Consider the following 18,243-nt stretch of genomic DNA (forward strand, 5'->3'; position numbering starts at 1 on the left):
CACAGCAAAGATATTTTTGCAAGAGCTAGCCTGCAATTTAATCATAACTACAGTATTTCATTCTTAGTATATAAATACATTCTTTATGAAACATGCAATTCTAATTTAGAATTTTAAAAGGACTGATTAAGTACATGCTGAAGTTAACAAATAAAAATCTTTGTCTGCAAGCACTGGGCTTTACTGCCAGGTTAGGTAAAAATGTTTAAATCAAATCACATTTTTTTTACATGTTATGTTATTTAGGACCCACTCCACATATTTTGGAACAATGTTGTGGAAGAGACAACACATTTTTGAAAGAGTGAGTATGCATCTGGGAGGGTCTCATATGACACATCTTTAGATGAACTGCTAGAAAAATAAAATGACAGTCCATAAATAGAAGCTGGCATGCTGCGGCAGAATAATAATTCTTCCCTTTGCTGTTCTGGACAAAGAAGACAAAACCAATTCAATCTGCACTACACTGCATTATGGCATATTACATCCATTATTCCAAATAAGCTTGATTAAAATGTAATTAATGTGGTGCTAGCTTGCTATTAATGTCTCATGAATAAGATATTTTCTATTGTTTACTGGTACATTGCTTTTTGTTTGTAATGTGTATCACAAATATACTTGATCAGTTTTATTGTATTTATTTAAATGTGTTCCACTTCCTACTTTTGCTGGTAAATATATTTTATGTTCTCATCTTCACTATTTGAGATCCAACCTCTCTGACCAGTCTCAGAGAAAAGATGAGTCCAGGAAGGCTGGATATTCTCCAAGAAGGAAATCTTAAAGGCTCAGGAACAGGCCATCCCCACCGGCTGGAAGACAAGATGGTGGGGAAGACTGGCCCAGCTGGTCAGAAAGTTTTGGCTGGAACTCAGGAATAAAAGGAGCATATATGACCTGTGGAACAAGGAGCATGCAGGAGGACTAAAATAATGTAATGAGCTTATTCAGGGAGAAAAACTGAGAGGACAAAGTCCAAATAGAAATTTGGACTAGTGCTGTAAAGGCAATAAAAATATTTCTACAAGTATTATAGAGATCAAAGGATGGCTAAGAAGAAACTTCATCCTTTGTTGGATATAACAGCAAACATAGTGGCAAAGGAGGTGGAGGAAGAATCTGGGTACTTAACGAAAGTCCTACTTGAGTAATCTGATCTGCTGGGAGATGACTCACTGGGGGGGTGAGGGAGAGGGTGTGGGTGTGATCTGCCTTTAGTAAAGCTTTGACATGTTTCCTACAGCATCCTCCTGGAGGAATTGGCTGCTTGTGGCTTGGGAAGGTGCACTCTTCACATGGTAAAAACCTGTCTGGATGGCTGGGCCTAGAGAATGGAGGGGAATGGGGTTAATCCTGCTGCTGACTGGTCACCAGTGGTGTTACCTAGGGCTCAGCACTGGGGCTGCTCCTGTTTAACATCTTTATCAATGATCTGGATGAGGGGATTGAGGGGAGTGGGACAGAATGAGACAAGAAGGGCAGGGCACTATTAAGGGCCTGACAGACTCACAGAATTACAGAATGCTTTGGGTAAAAGGGAGCTCTAAAGGTCTTGTTGTCCAAACCCATGCCACGGGCAGGGACATTTTTCACCTGGATCAGAGTCTCAGTCGATGATGTGATTGATAAGATTCTGCATCTACTGATTGACAAATACGGGGGTGGCAGAGAACTGTGAAAACAGTGCATGAGCACATGCTGAGCTCTTGGAATTTGAGAAGTGCACAAGTGTGGCTTAGTTTGTAATCAATATGCATTACCATTTATTTAAATACTTCACTGACCTCTAGTACTATAATGTTAAAATATTTAATTTACAGAAAAAAATAGAAATAAAATTTTTATACAAAAACCACCATGAATTGTAGAAGGTCTGTAATTCAGGCAAAACAATCTTCAGTGTATTGAGATACATTAATATGAGAAGATTTTGATGTTGATTGGACAATTTCTTTTTGTTTATAATGAAGACTCCGTGTAGCTGAGGTAACATCTTTAAAGCTAATTTTGGGGGGCCCAAAAATAGATTTTCCAATCATTATGAATTACAGTACTTTGTATAATTTAGTGCTATAAAACATTCTCACATGCTATTTGTAACTCTGAACTTGCAATTGTTTTATTTTCCTTTTTACCCAAATCATCTGAGGCCATATGATAGAAAATGATGACTCAAGAATTGTTAAGTCTAGCAAAACAATTCCCCATATTTATTCTCATTTGAGAAAACTTTTATATGAAAATATGCCTCAGGATGAGTCCATAATCCTCATGACAATCATCATGAAGGTCAGAAAACCAAATTCTGTTCTGTTCTTGGTACAATCCAAAACGAAAAAAAGACACATTCATGTTTTAAAGATACTAAGTCCATTTGGAAATGTTCTGTACAAATGCCCTTCCTAAATTAATGATATCTCGTAATAATACCTTTCCATCTCAAATATGTATTAATTATCACATACAGCAGTTACAAAGCTTTTTCTGTATCCTTTGATAAATGCTGACTCTTAACAGTTGAATTAGGAAGTGCTTTGCTAAAAGTTAGATGGTTTTGAGAAATGAGGTTTCTGATAAGCTGATTGTTCCATTATTATGCTCTTCCTCTGCCTCCTACTTAATTCTCTTTTTACCATTGATTTGCATCAAAAATTTGCTGATGGTTCAGAATTCTCATCTTATCCTTATGACTTGTAGAAGAATGTTGTACAACCTAGATCAGATTATTCATGAGTGAGATGAAATTCCTTTACATGGGAAACAGAATAGAAAAGTATTACTATACTGCAGTTCTTACAGTGCTGCATCTTTTTGACACTAAAGGACATGGCAGATGATGAAGGCAGCTGTATTAATGCACTGGGTGTGGGTGTCTGTGTAAAGAAAATTTACATTTGAATATTAAATGCATTGATTGCTCTGTGCTTTAAAAATGCTTTACATGAAAGAAACAGGTATTTTGATATGATCAGTTGTTGCTGACAAATGAACTGTTCATAGCTGATATGATTAATGGTGTCTGGCAAATGAAAACTTACATTTGATGTTGAATACGTTTTTGCCCTTGCCCTTTCAGCAGCATGATTGGAGAATACTTAAATGTCAACTTGCACTTAAATATAAGTCTGAGCATTTACAGTCATCTCATTTCATGCTTATTTGGCTTGGGAAGAAAATATTTACTATGAAGCTTGAGAAATGGTCTAACAATACATAGAAAATTTTTATAAACTGGATATAAAAATTTAGCCCTTGAATAGGAATGAACAGTTTGGCTTTTAAATGAAACTATGCCTAAAAATTAGTTGGCAGTGAGGTCCTCAAGTGATAACTGCGTTTCCTTGTAGGAGAATGTTGAGTTTGTTCAAAGGTCTGTAATTCCAACCTAAGATCACATTAAGGAAACTTGATTGATAATGTCACTGCAGACCTTTTATATCAAAGTATTCTGTGCAGGAAGACAATTCAAAGAACATAAGATACATACAGCATCTTAAAAGGCTGGACAAAACTGAAGTGACCTGTCCCAGATTTTGCTGTTAAAGAAACAAAATAGGAGGAACAAAATTTGATTTCTTGACTGATGGGAGCAATATTCACTTTTGCTCTGGTGGTGGAGAAAGGATCTATGGCAGGGTGGTGAGCAGAGTGGTAAGACTGCAAGTAGAAATCTCTCCCTCACTGTCTTAAGTTATGCAAATGTCCCACTCTAAGAAATTACTCTAAAGCACAGGTCTTTCCTGAAACACCATGCAGAAGAACTGAATTTGTTTGCTTAACTCCTCAGCTGGCTGATGGACTTGATGCCAAATGAAAGCAGAGACATGAGGAACGTTGAGTAAAGTTGGGTGTTCTAATGGCAGCAGCAGTCTCAGGCTGCCTGGAATCTGTGGCTGCCTGTTCTGCCCATACCCACCACCACTTCTGCTACACAGCCACAGGTCTGTTCAAATACATTTCTATCTGGGTAGCATTAACTCCTTCTACAATATGCCCCAATTCAGAAATTCAGAAGACTGGAGTAAGGACTAACAGCTATAGAAATTTCTTCCGATGTTTTTTTTTTTTTTTTTTGGTTTGTTGTTTGGTTTATTTATCTGAAGTGTAAAGAACAACACCTCCATTTTTGTATTAAGCATCTTATTCTTGCATCCTTTGGTAAGAATTTTCCCAAGAGAAGATCTAAATTTGGTCTCTGAAAAATGGCATATCATGTTCACTGATGCTTCTGAAACACCTAGACCAAACATCTTCTCTGACGAGTACAGAGAGTGAAAAATACAGGGAAAATAGCAAAGGATTAAGTGTTGCACTAATATTAAATAAAGATTCTCAGATTTAGGTTAAGGTCAAGAATAATCCTTTCAAGGGTTTAGGTCATATTTGTCTGCTTTTGTTAAAATTTCAGTCATCTGAGGCTGGGATCTGATGGACGAGAGTGGACAATTTGGACTGATGTTGGAAAGGTCATCTTTCAGCAGCAGATTGTGGGCTTATCTTTCTAAATAACTATTTTAGTATTTGTGAATGTGCTTAAGAAATTGAAAGTTTAGGTTTTAAAAGAGTCAGTGGAAAACAAAACTAAATAAACACTGGTTCTCACGTAGTTGAATGCAGCTCTGAATATTTTCTAGAAATAAATCCCAAATGAAGAGCCTTGGATGGACTGGGGAGATTATACATTTGCTAGAAATTCAAGGCAACAATAAAAAGTTGCTCTCAGGCTTAATAAGGCAGAACTACTGAAACAGTACCTTCAAATGTACCAGAGTATATTTAGCAGTGCTTAATATTTTCAAGTTCATGATTTATTGGTTGGACCATAGTTGATGACATCTGTGCAGCTCAATAGCTGTTCAAATAATGGGAAGAATAGCAGCAGTTTTGTCTAGTAATAAAAGGATAAATTCATTCTGGTGTTGAAGCAGCTTTAAGGCTGAGCAATAATGGAAGAGGCACAAGAGAACCTAGAATATCTGTGAAAGAGGCAGTGATATTATAGATACAGCAGTGGATTTGACTGCAATATAATGTAGAAGAATTGCTCTGGAGGACTGGTAATCTATTAAAAAAGGCAACTGCAGACATAAAAATTATGTGTAGGTTGTATTACTGCAAATACATTTTAAAGCTTTCTTTCACAAAAAGAAAGCATTTCCAGAGAGATGGATGGGTAAAGAGCAGAGTATTCAGCCCGGACAGGAATGCCACTGGTGCTTCCTCACTGCAGAGGCACACTTGGAAATGTTGCCCTCAAAGAGTATTAAATGTAAATGTAACATGTTCCCTTCTGCTTTTAATTTGACAAATCAGAACTGGGTCTTTCAGCTACGTTGTATACTTTGAAGTTTCTTTCCCTCAAAACCACTTTCCTAATTTTTAACTATTAGAAACATATCACACTCTCTCTTCCCCCTCCCCTCAAACAGGCAAAGACATTGAGGCACCTGAGACTGCTCTAATTAAAATTTTAATTATACAAAAACTTCAACTTAGTTAGAGAGAAGAATTGTGACAGTTTTTCCCTAGCTTATCAACTGGCTGTTTCATGAAGGAAGTAATGTCAATTTTAGAAGTAGAACCTTGAATAACTAGACAGCAATGACAATGATAAATCAGACATTTTAGCCAGCACGAAAAAAATAGCAGCTAGTGCACACACGTTTACTGGGTTCTCTTGTACAGTCTACACAGAATTCAGACTCATTTTCTCTCTAGTACACTGCTTGCCTCTAGAGTTTTTGAAGTTGGGATGCTTTCTCCATAGGGAATTCTAGGCCAACATTTCGGGAAGTATAATGATTCCCTAATACATGCACGAGGAGAAAAGAAAGGGCATTGGAAGCTCATTAAGTACAAACTCATGGCACTGCATAGCCTATTGATGCCTGGCAGTAAAATTTAGAACTCTGGTTTCAGGTCTGCAGAAGAAAGTATAATGCCACTGTGATTCATGGCAGATTTTTAACAACAATGACATTACCCTTAAGGGCAAATAATTCTTCTAAACTGCATGCAGCTATGAGACAGAAAGATGACAGAGGATATGACCAAAATTAATAGAAAGAAACCTTTTTTTTGGCACAAGCCAGATTTGAATGAATCTAATTTTTGTTTGTTATTCTGTTCCTGAATGCTCTGTGGTTCCTCTGATGGAAAACCTCTTGTATATGTTCGTATGTTTGGGCTGTCTGAGTTGCCATCTCAGGAATTACACCTTATACTTATCCCAAAGGCCAGCGTCTCTCTGTGGAAAGCTTACTGCCTCTGAAGCAGACTTGGCCCTTTGCTTGAGAGTCAATAGACACTCACCTCTTCTGAGAGGAGATGAACTATATTCAGGAAAAAAGAGTATACCCTTAAATTTTGAAGTCCTTGAAAAAGATTTTATAATAAGAGTTTTGTTCCACCATTTATTATTACCATTACTACTACTATAACCTGGCTGCATTAAAATGTTCATGCAAGAGGGAAGAACAGAGAGAAATGTTATCTGAGACTCCTAGTACAGTTTATCATCTTGAATCTTTTAGAAACTAGAACTGAATAAAAACGAAGTTGAACAAATCTGATGAGAACTGTTGTTACTACTCTGTGAAGTTACATTAAGTAATTTCTGATAACCTCCCATAGCTGAAATGACTTCCTCTCTTCCCCTCCAAATTGTTGTTAATATATCAAAGAGTTTGGTAATATCTTATGACCTTCTTGGACTTTCCTTTGTAAGCACTACCAATCCATTTCTACATATTCATCATTCATGGAGAAGAAAACCTGGCTGCAAGCTTTATTCACTCTTATGATACATTCGTTGAGGTTTGGGTAGTCTTAAAGTACCTAAGAATCTGATGCACTGATCATAAAATGTCAAAGTTTCAAATTATTATGGATTCCTTGCCCTAATTGTCAAGGTAGATCCTGCTTTGTATTAAATGAGCAAATTCAACCCCAAAAGATATACTCTAGTTAGATAATACATAGCCAAAATATCTTTCAATGAAACTGTTGCATCAAGATTTTGCTCATTTCATGCTATGGTTATTCATGAATAAAGTATTATATGTTTGGATTGTCAAACCTGACTTTTCAATAAAAAACCCATAATTTAAAGAATGTAAGAATAAATATTAATAGCAAGAGACAGGAACACTTGCTCCAGGAAAATATATTACGGAAAAAATTATTTTGATTGGATCTTAAAGTGAGCTGTAAATGTTCTGCACAAACAATGTTATTTCTTATTGATGTTTTAAATCTCCATGCAGCATTTTAGCACTCATTAAAAATATAAATCCATAGCAGTAACATGAACTTACTACATGGTATACTGTATACCATTAAAAGTCTCCTAAAGGCAGAGTTGTTTTTACTTTCTTGTTTTTTTCCCCAGGGATTTGGCCCTGTGGTGTCAGATTTCATCATTCATAGCTAGATTTGCTATTTCACTGGCTACAGTATATTGTATAGTATTTTCTTGTAGAATTAGTTCTTGAAGACTATTAAATGCTTCCCATCAGAGAAAGTTTTTTAAAATTAATATGGATATATAATAGAATCACAGAAATATTTGGGTTAGAAGGAACCTTAAAGACCATTTAGTTGCAACAGCCTGCCATGGACAGGGACACCTTTCACTAGACCAGGTTGTCCAGTGCTTCACCCAGCCTGGCCTTGAATGCTTCCAGGGATGGGGCATCCACAGCTTCCCTGTGCAACCTGTTCATGTGTCTCACCACCCTCACAGTAAAGAATTTCTCCCCAATATATAATCCAAACCTGCCCTCTTTCAGTTTTAAGCCATTCATTAAGCCCTCATCACCATCTGCTCTTGTAAAAAGTTAGTCTCCATCTCATGATATTTTATCATTAAGAATACTGCCCAAATTCACTGAATCAAATGACCTAGACATATTTTTTTCCTTGTTATCTGCTTAAAGGTCACAGCCATCTGCTTGAAAGCTGCACACCTCAGTTTTCAAAATGGGACTTTTAAAAAGGCAGTCATTAAACCACAATAACTTAATATATGAACCTCCTGAAATACTCATGGCTGGGGAGTTTGTTTCATGAACAGGCCGGGACTGCTGGGATACATTCCTTGAGCTTTTATTGCAGCATCAGCCTCAGTACATGGTTAGGACAATAGGAAGATGGCAAAAGCTCGTGTATAGCCAGCAGCAGCCAAGGATGTCTTTGTTACAGAACATTTTAAAAACTTTCTAGCCAATAGCATATTGCTAAAGCTTACAGACCAATTCTAGCCAATTTCTAAAAGTACACGTGCACCTGCTTCACACAATGCTTGCCTCTCTTCTTTCTATTAACAACACACAATACTCCATTATTAAGCTTAAAACCTTCTACTATCTTGCTAAGCATATTTTTTCTGCAGTCTTAAGGTCTATCTTAGCCAAGCCTAAAACTGAAGCTATTGTTTCATGTCCTTACTTGCTATACTATTGTAACTTTTTCTACCTTCAGACTTTGCAGCTGCAGCTAGTTCTAATTTTCTCTGCTCTTTCTGTTTCTAAGGCCTGCATTCCCAGCTTTCTGAAAATCCTCTTACCTTTACTATTTCCCACATTGGTACCTACTTACAGCACAATAAAACTTGAAGAAAAAGTAATATATTGCAGTTAATGCAGTACATAGCTGTTTCTACAGTACTCTGTTTTTTTAATTTTTTTTTTTTTAATTAAAGAGTAATATTTATTATTCCCTATGTTTATACAATGTCATGATATGCACCTTTATCCTTATATATTTTTATAGTCTATGGTCACTGAGAACAAGGAACTATATTTCAGTTACATCAAAACTGAGGAAATATCTTTTTTGGTAAACAAACTTTTCCAAATTTTTACCATTTAGAAAAAATATTTTCTTTTAGTTTGAATACTGAAAGCTTTCAATGGGGAAAGTAAGAAAATACTTAATGATAAGAGTACATTCACGATTCAATATATTTTTGTTGGAATCACAAATTAATAGTTTCTGAAAATTAGCATTCAACAAGGCATATTCAAAAATGCTTAGTTACAGCAGAATATTTTAAATCATGTTATGCATGCTATATTCATGCTCATTTCCAATTAAATTAGTACCGTGCAATGAAAACCAAAGGAATTACTAAATCTTAGATACTGTTAAGTGGAGTAGTCTATTATTTTCCTGCAACAAGGTTTCATTCTAGTTAATATTTTCTGGACTTCAGTCATTTGAAAAAACCTTTTACTGTAAAATTTTTCAGGTGCCATTCTGTTTTCTTTTCTTTCTCCCTCTCCTCTTAGGTCTCTTCTATGTTCACAGAATATTTCAGTGACTACTGATCCTGTGAGATGCAAGGTAATTTTATACTTTAATACTACAGGATCTATGTTATACTCCTACAAAAGCAGATTTTCTCCAGAGAGGTTACTTTATTAATGATGAACTTGAGGCAATAGGAATGGAGAATGTACAGAAAATCAGAATAGCACATAGATGTTGGACTAAAAAAAAATCTAAGCACTGTGAAGTGGGAACAGATGAAAGGTGACTTTTAAAAAAAAATGGTTAAAAAGGTTTCCTTCAACAGTGGTGTTTGCTTGCTGCACATGGGCACTTTGTTTTCTTTTAGGAAAGAATTATATTTTCATGCTACTTGTTACAGCTACAAAATGACATTGGTACTTTGTTAGATTTAATTTCATCTGGAAAAAAGAATAATTAACATTCTGGAATCAGCTGTCTGTATTTCATAAAAGCTGCTCAATGCCATAATAGAAGTTAATACTCTGTGTGGTTGCTGATGTTCCTTCTACTGCATGGCTTTTCACTTAATGTCATGAGACATAGTTTTCAGTAAAAGCAGTCACCAGAAGAAATAAGCTGACATAACCTTTGACGTAGAAGTACAACCTCAAAAAAGTTAGGTAAATAGCAGCAGGGTGGTAATCATCCTTGGCTACTTAAATCAGGCAGAAAAATAATGCTTGACTAGATAGGTCTCCAAACCCAATTCAGGATGACTTCAGGAAAGCAAAGGTCTCTTACCCTAATAGATAATTTGTGGTTAGAAGTTCCCTATGAAGAGACTGCACTGCCTATCAAGCATGCTTTTCTTCCTCTCTAGCTTGGAGAGATTCTACAAAAAACAGGACACACTATTTAAAGGTGGTTTAATTTTTTTTTTTAAGCCTTGCTGCTTATTATTCTTTAACCAGCCTAGTTCAACAGGAGGCCAGCAGGCTGGTCCGAGCCCAGGGGATGCTCTCTCCTTCAGCCTTCTACTGGATCCTTGGGATGGAGCCAGGAGGCTGTGGCTGCTGCTAGAGACGGCAACCAGCTGCTGCCTAAAGGGCAGTGACAGGAGGGGCAGGGGGACAGTGAGAACAGGCTGGTGACCCAGCTGCAGCTCAGCAGCTCCTGAGACTGGGCAATTGTCCCTGCACTTGGCAGGAGCCCTGCACTGGAACTCCCCAGCTGTAAAGATTCCATTCCTGCTGCTCTGAAGAAAGCAGTTTTCTCCTGAGGCAATGTCAGCTCTCTGCTGGTTTTCTTGCCTATGCTCTCTAGAGCATAGATGCTTTTCATCATCATCTCTTTTATACAAAACTGATAGCTGTCCTGTCAACAAGTAATGATTCTTCTCTCCTGGATGGAAATCTGAGCATGAGTGAAGAGGCTCTTGATCATTTCCAGGGATTACTAAACTTTTGGATTTTGCAATTGCAAATAGTTCTAAATTTATATTGCACACATTATAAAATTAAGCAGTTACTCATAATGATGAAGCATGAAAAGGTCAAGAAAGTGAAAACTCACTTTCACTTCAACGATGATCCTCATTCCAGGAATATAATTTTCCGTGAAAAATGGGGAAAAGAGAGAACATAAGGAGGAGGTGCTGAATATCTTAGCATCAGTGTAACCACTGCCAATGTAAATTTGAGCATAAGCCTCATCTCTTTGTTACAGGGAGAAGATGGAGTCAAGGGATAACATTTCCCAATAAGGTCTTGCCTAAACACTCACAGAAACAGGATTTTTAAAACCAAACAAATTCATTAATGTATTTACAAAAGGTGGGTCCCTCCTGTGCCTCCTGGCATGAAGGCCATCACAACTTGGAGCATGTGCAGAGACTGTGCAGGAATCAGGATCTGACTTCTGTTCAGTTTGTCGCATGAGAGAGGCAGAATCACAGCATGTTCTGTGGCATGGATGTAGGATCATCTCCTCAGCAGAGCCATTCCACTGTCTAGATGAGAGTGCCCTGCTGTTCATTTTCTTCCTTGTCCCTCTCCTTCTCAGCACTAGAAGTTCTCCCCTGGCTGCTGCTGTCAGAGCCAGTGCTGCTCTGCCTGGGCAGCCAGTAGGGGCCAAGAAGTACCAGGAGGATTTTGGCAGAGACCAAGAAGCACCAGTGCTGGCAGACAGAGAGGAGCAGGCTTCCCTGGCTGAGTCTAGGTGATTCCTGGCCCTTCTGCTCCATCTCCTCCAGGATCCAAGCCATCTCCTAGGTTTGCTACTCCTCATGCTATGCAAAAGCTATTGTGTGACATTTTCTTTTTGGTCACCCACCCCCAGTACTCACGGCAGGATGCTCAGCACTATCAGGATTTGGGTGATGCTCCCAGCCATGGCCTGAAGGAGGAGGAGGAGGGAAGAGGCTCAGCTGGGCTGGGTGGCAGGGAGGAGGCAGCTGGGACAGTAGGGGCAGGAGACACCAGGACCTGGGAATGTGAGTGGGAGGGGATGTGGGAGCTCAGAGGTATCACAGCTGAGGCTGGTGAGTGCTGTAGGGACATGACCACATCCCCAAAGCCCCTTGGACACTCACCATGGCTGCCAGCTCCGGGCACCTTTCCACCCAGCTGAGGGCAGCACCTGCCATGCCCAGGGTACTGCCTGGAGCCCCTTCCCTCCCCTCAGCCTCAGAAACACATTCTGGCCTGGCCTCACTCAGCCCAGCCTTCCCCTTGCTGGCCCCTCTCACTGCTGGCCCGAGCCAGCGCTGCGGATGGTGGCACAGCTCTGTGCCATGGTCTGTCTGATGTCTCTGGCATCAGAGCCACATGCTGACACCCCACCTGGACAGCCATGGCCAGCACTGAATAATGCTTTGAACTCAGCCTTCTCTTCAGACATCCTAAAACAATCCTATTCCACTCAGTAGATTGGTTCTATTTTAATTTTTTTTTTTTTTTAAATTATTATTCCATAATAGACTAAATTTTAGAGTAGTTGCAGTTACTTTTAATCTTTGCATTTTTGTCTTTGCAAATATTCCATATACATATTAATGAAAAAATATGTGCATTTTTTTTCCTCTATCACTATTTTCCTTTCTATGCTGAACCCCCCTTATATTTATGTACATCTAGCTGTTATCTCCTGCTTATTTATGATAAAGGGAAAGGCAAAGAGGCCTGATACACATCAGGCTGAAAATCTAAATAACAGAGTCATTTATAAAGAGAATTTCAGGTCTGTTGTTTCTGGCACGAAACATTTGCATAAGTTGACCCAAAGTGCATTGCAAATGAATGCTTAATTTTTTGTCCAATGTCATTCCTAGGCCCCCTTCAATCCAGCAGCTTTCAAACTTTCTACATCCTAAGTATTTAAGATTATTTTATGTACCATGCATAGATCAGCAGTTTCTGTGCTGTGGTACAATATATAGTGGAACATTTATCTGTGATAAAATATAACAATATAGTAAAATCAGTGGAAAGTATTAGTGATACTTTTATCACTAAGTAGCTCACATTTAGCTAAAGGAAATATAATTCAAAAAAAGAATAATGTGCTTAGTTTCAGTAATACCTACCTTGCTACTTGTCAGTTTTCATTACTTTTTGCAACTCCTACTAATTTAGTGCCATTTGAAATTTCACTAAGGTGATGTTAAATCTTTCTAGTGCTTTACTTTTACTTTCTAGTTTTCCCCTGGTAGAACAATCAAACTGTAAAACAAAATAGGTAACTACATTTTAAACTGATTCCTCCTGAGGAATTCTGACATTTGACTAAAAGAAAGAGCCTTTGGTAAAATGTTGTTTGATTTACCCCTTGTAATCTGTTGCAGTTTCAAAACACTTGCAAAAAACCCAAAAAAACCAAAAACAAAGGGGGGATTTAATGTTGTTATTAATGCTATACTAAGGAGAAAATGGATTCCTTAAAATTAATATCTGTGCTGTATAATGACAATGGCTTGAAAAAGAGAAACGACAGTGACTTAATGCAAACCCAGGGCATTTGGACGGCACAGCATCCAAATGGGGGGATAAGCAGGTTCTCACAGCGCAGAGGTGTGCAATCCAGCACAAAAATGTGGGTGTTTATGAGAAAGAGATCATTACTGAGTCTGGACACTTAAATAGTGCTCACATCCTTCAGTAGTAAAGGTGGTGGAAAGAAAATGGAACAGAAAGTAATGGAATAACTGGAGCATACTCAGATTTTCCCTGGTCCTTCTCAATGTGTGCTTCTGTATAGAGAACCAGGGTGGTATGCAATAAAATTGGTGATGTGAATTTCTGTCTCTACTAAATGCAGGAACTAAAGATAAATTCCTAAATTCCTGGTGAATACCTTGAGTAGCAGCACCATGGGATGGACAAAAGCACAAATATTACCACATGACAGTACAAAATGTGCTAATTTTCAGCCTATTTGTAACCCTGGTGAATACCTTGAGTAGCAGCACCATGGGATGGACAAAAGCACAAATGTTACCACATTGACAGTACAAAATGTGCTAGTTTTCAGCCTATTTGTAACTGTATCTTTCTTGACATGCTGACTAGGGCTGGTGTCAGTCAGGTGCTTCAGTTCTTCTGTAAGCATGCATGCATATTCACACCTTCCAGCAAAATTACTGTTAGGAAGTGATTAAGAAACTAACTGGGTTGTTACCAGTTAGTTACAGGAGGAAAAGCCTGTGATGCTTATCACCAGGTATTAAATTTCATCAAAAGCTCTTCGCTTTGTCTGTAGTTCCCAGTTTCATTTGGTCTAGCAAATACAACTCAACTGTAGGACATGACTAATAAAGTTATATTCTCCACCCTAAATTCCTGGTGGAACTCTTGTAGATTAAAGAAATAGTTAATCAGAAGTTTTAGAAGTACATTTCTAATACAACACTGTACAAGGTCTTTTGATGACTATCTTTTGGATGTCATCTTAAGTCTTTCTTAGAACTAATACATATCATTTTAGACATCCTGTAGGAGAGTCACGCCCTGCATCCAGCAGAGATCACAACTGCAGGTGTTCAAGATATTACTGAGTCTGTTTTTCAGATGATGAAATTTGGTCATTTGCACAGATACCTTCCTAATTATTTACAGTTCATATTTTTAAACATGCAGATGTCTTCAAGCAAAATGATTTCTCATACTGGAGAGGCTTGATCTCTTATTCAGATGGCATCTGAGAAATCTCTGCTTTCATCCTGAAATAGAAAAGTATTATTTTATGTCCATATGCTATATTCATTTGTTTTAATAGAAATCCCAGGAGAGTCAGGTTTTTTGCATTGATTTTCCTTGCTAGGCATTTGATTACTTTTATGGTAGCTTAAGAAGGCTATGCCAGCTCTGACTCAATGTATTTCAAAGAAGAGTTTTTCTGTGGGGGTTGTTATATTCTACATTTTCCCCTCTTAGCTTCTCAGGTTCATGAAGCTGTTTATGTAGGCTGCATGGTTTTTAAGATTTTCCACAAAATTTCTGCCTTCTCCAATTCACATCCTGCTGCATGAGGAGCACGGCAAGTTGTAGGTACTGGCCATGCTAGCATGAACTTTTTGAGTGTCTCCTGGACTTTCCCCTTACTGTGCAGGCCACTGGGTACCTTAAATATGTATTTTTAACAGAAAAGTGGTGCCTGGTTTTACAAACAGCTGATGTTAAGCAATGCCAATGGCATTTTACAGAAGGAATGTAATCCATTTCCAATGCAGTAAGGTGAATGTCAAGAAAAAAGAAGTCACTGGTACGAACAGGGAAAAGAATACTTGGTACTTGCTGCAATGTCATGCTGATCTGAAAGAGGATGCTTTTTTTATACTCATGACTTTGAGTATTGCATTAAAAGACTTAATTTGCTGGGCAATTATTAACTGCTTTGCCTGCATACAAGGGTTTTTGTTTTTAAAATTACATTGTGGCAAATATTACTAAAATAGTTGGATAGCTGACAATGACATCTGTTGCAATAAATTCAAATAGTGAGTGTTTGATCTAATTTTATACAGGGCATCAGACAAAGAAAGTTTCTCCAGTATCCCACTGATTTGCACTGAGTGAAATGGAAAATATAAATATATTACAACAGAATAGCAGTATGTGAATTTAGATTTACATATATGTTTATTTTATCTTGATGGCATGATATCAATCAAGTTGGACGTACTAATTAAGGACTTCTGCATTATCAAAATTAAGCTGGATGTCACACCTATTCTGATTATCCTAGTTAGAATTAATCTGAAAAACTGCTGTATCTACTCTTGAGGTGCTGTAATGAAATCTTTATTCCTGCTTGGTTGCTAAGAATTTAAATATTTCTCCCGACACTTTATTTGTGGGGGAAAGCTGGGAAAGAGGAGACAAATTGTTCCAAAGTAATAACCTGGTTTCTGATTTTTCTAGAAAACAGGTTTTTAATCAAAGCTATGGACAAACTTTTCAATATACATGACAACACATTTTGCAAAAGTTGACTTCTTTTGATTCCTCAGTGTTAGAGGAATTATATAGAAGAATTACACCATTCTGGTATAAATCAGAATGTATAAATCCATATGCCACAAACTGATGTTTGTGTATATCTATGAGGTTATCATGACTCTGATGGCAGAGTCACACCATAAAGCTCACTTTTCAGTGGGAGTGTTACATTTATGCCCGTGACATACAGCTTATTATACATTTAACTTCTTTGCATTATAAGAGACTTTCCTAGAATTTCCATCCTTTTTTGAGTTAGTGGATGTTTGCTGTGCTATAATAAATTAGAGTAACTTATCCTTTTAAACAAGAAATTGATTTTGTGGATCTCACTGATCTTCCTATTTACATCATGAAATGATATTCTAAAGAAAGGAAAATATCTGTACATACCCTTCTGTTATTTTCCATGTTTGGCCCCTAGCACTACTTAGTTTTATTCTGGTTAAGCATTATCCGAATCCATAAGGCAAAGGATTCCCACATGGTAATCATAGATCATTGTACACTTACATTAAGGGACAAGCAGAGAGTCTTCTGGTACAGTGAGCAATTGCTGCATCTCCTTCTGTGTTAGCTGGGATGCATAGAGCCAGAGACAGACACAGAGGGGTAGCAGGGAAGTCTGGACTGCCCTTAGAGCTGGAAAATGCAGGCTGAGGGTGCAAAAACTGGAGCTCTTTTGCTGATGGCAAAATATTTCATTAATGCAAATACTATTATTGATAGAAAAGAGTATGAGATGCTCAGACATGAATTCCCTAGCTGTGTAGTTCTTCTATCCCTTAAGAAACCCTCTTCCCTGTAATCCATGGATTTTCTTCTTTCCATGCATTTACAATTACTGAAGATTAGTTATTCTGTAGGAAGAGTGCTGATAGAATGCATGGAAACCCAGCTGTAAGAATCCTTGTAGTGGTCCAAGAATGCCTCCTCATCTATTTAAAGTCACTGACCAAAAGAGGGTTGATAAAAAATCTCAATTTTTTTCTATGTATTTTGTGTTTAGTATTCTGGTGTTATTGATTCTGCTCAGTATGCTTCAATTGAATGTTTTCTACACAGCACATAGCATTTTGTCAGGTTCAATTACAGTGAGAAGTGTATAGTTAACATCTTTTATGGCTTGGTGGAAAGAATCGTTGAATCATAGGGTGTCCTGAGTCTGAAGGGACCCACAACGGATCCTTGAAGTTCAGCTCCTGGCCCTACACGAGAACACCCCGAGAGTCACACCATGCACCTGAGAGCATTGTCCAAACACTTCTTGAGCTCTGTCAGGCTTGCTGCTGTGACCACTTCCCAGGGGAGCCTGTTCCAGTGCCCAGCCACCCTGTGAGTGAGGAACCTTTTCCTACTCTCTGACCTAAACCTTGCCAGACACAGCTAAGTGCCTTTCTGTCTGATCCTGTCACCCCAGAGAAGAGATTGGTACTTGTCCCTTTTCTTATCCTCATGAGGAAATTGTAACTGCAATGAGGCGTCCCCTCAGTCTCCTCTTCTCCAGGGTGAAGTAGCTAAGCCACCCCTGATATGGCTTTCCCTAAAGACTCTTCCCATCATTGAACTTTTTTTGACAGACTTTGCTGGCTGTGCTGATCACTGTGTTGTCTTGCAGGTTTTTTTCAATAACTGCAAGAATAATCTTCTTTATAATAAATTTGCCCATAATTTTACCATTCAAGAAAGGGCACTGCATAGCCATCAACTCCAAAATCAAGTTGCTACAGCCAGTAAATTGCTATCCAAGTGAAGTTTGATATAACAAAAATAGTCTCCATTCAAGTATTTTGGGTATATGATCTATATGTGCAACTGAGCATATCCCATATGATGGAAGAACCACAGCTGTCCTTCTCAGCCAAACCTGTTGGATAAAAGTGCTGGGAATGCACAGCAGAGTCCCTGCCTGGCACAACTGATGGACACTCTGGTGCAACTTCAGGTCACAATGAAATGGCACAAGACCCGAACACTGAAGTGTTACACTGCCCCAAAAAGAGACATAGGAGAGTCTTATCTGTTACTGCAAAAGAATTAATCTGATGTAATGCATGGCCACATGGGACAAAAGGTGTTTAAAATAGTTGCTTGCTAATAATCACTTGTATAGCACTCTTAACCTACCTTTTCCTTGAAAAATTGCTACTGACACTGTTTCCGAAGGGTTGGATTAGGAGTTTTTATAGACTTCAGCATAGAAATTAATTTCTGCTCTCTATATAGAGGAAAAAATAATATTTTTTCTCTTAAAATGTATTTTAATATTTTAATATTTAAAAGGCTTTAAAACATGTGCATAAATCTACTATATTTTAGGCACTTAAATAATTTGTCTTGTAGCTATACTAATTTTGTTAACATTTTTAGACCCCTTCTCATTAAAATAGACTGCCTGCTGAGTTCTCTGAAAAATACCATAATGAAGATGTTCACACAAAATCTGGAGAGAAAAGTTCTTAATTTCCGGTTTAAGAATGTACTGTTCTAAAGTTAAACCCTTTACACT

The sequence above is a fragment of the Pyrgilauda ruficollis genome, unplaced genomic scaffold, assembly GCF_017590135.1.
Source record: "Pyrgilauda ruficollis isolate IOZ18807 unplaced genomic scaffold, ASM1759013v1 scaffold29, whole genome shotgun sequence".
Classification (NCBI taxonomy): Eukaryota; Metazoa; Chordata; class Aves; order Passeriformes; family Passeridae; genus Pyrgilauda; species Pyrgilauda ruficollis.